The sequence below is a fragment of the Egretta garzetta genome, unplaced genomic scaffold, assembly GCF_000687185.1.
Source record: "Egretta garzetta isolate BGI_Z169 unplaced genomic scaffold, ASM68718v1 scaffold325, whole genome shotgun sequence".
Classification (NCBI taxonomy): domain Eukaryota; kingdom Metazoa; phylum Chordata; class Aves; order Pelecaniformes; family Ardeidae; genus Egretta; species Egretta garzetta.
In genome coordinates this window covers 219,353-219,903 of record NW_009259833.1, presented here as the reverse complement: position 1 = coordinate 219,903, position 551 = coordinate 219,353, and positions in this window count along the sequence as shown.

Below are 551 nucleotides of genomic sequence, written 5' to 3'. Positions count from 1 at the left end.
CCAGCCCTGGGGTGGGGCACCCATGGGGTCACACCATGGCCATGGCCACCCACTGTCCCCATCCCCCTGTCCCCATCCCAATTCCCCCCCTCCTCTGCCCCAGCCCTGATGCTTTTTTGGGGCCGTTTGGGGTGAATTTGGGGTGAGGACGGGGCTGTTCCCTGCCCTGACGCTGGAGGGCTGCCCAAGCACGTGGGATGTGTGGGGACAGGGGACACCTGGGGACAGGCCCCGTCCCTCCAGCCCCCCATCCCGCCACCAAGGGCCACCCAAGGCCGTGGTGGGGACCCCGAGGACTGACCCCTTGGACGAGCCCAGGGTTTTCTTTCATTTTCTGGGTGGAAAACCTCCGTCTCACTCTGCGGGAGAAGAATGGAGAGGTCAGCGTCCCATCCCCAGGGATGCTCGGGTCAGGGTGGGCTCAGAGGTGACACGGTCCCCATCCTCCCCATCCCCTCCCCTCGCTGCTGTTTTCTGTTTTTTCACCCCCATGTCCCCTTCCCCAGTGCTCATCCCCTCTCCGCTTGACCCCACACAGGTTGTTGCACCCA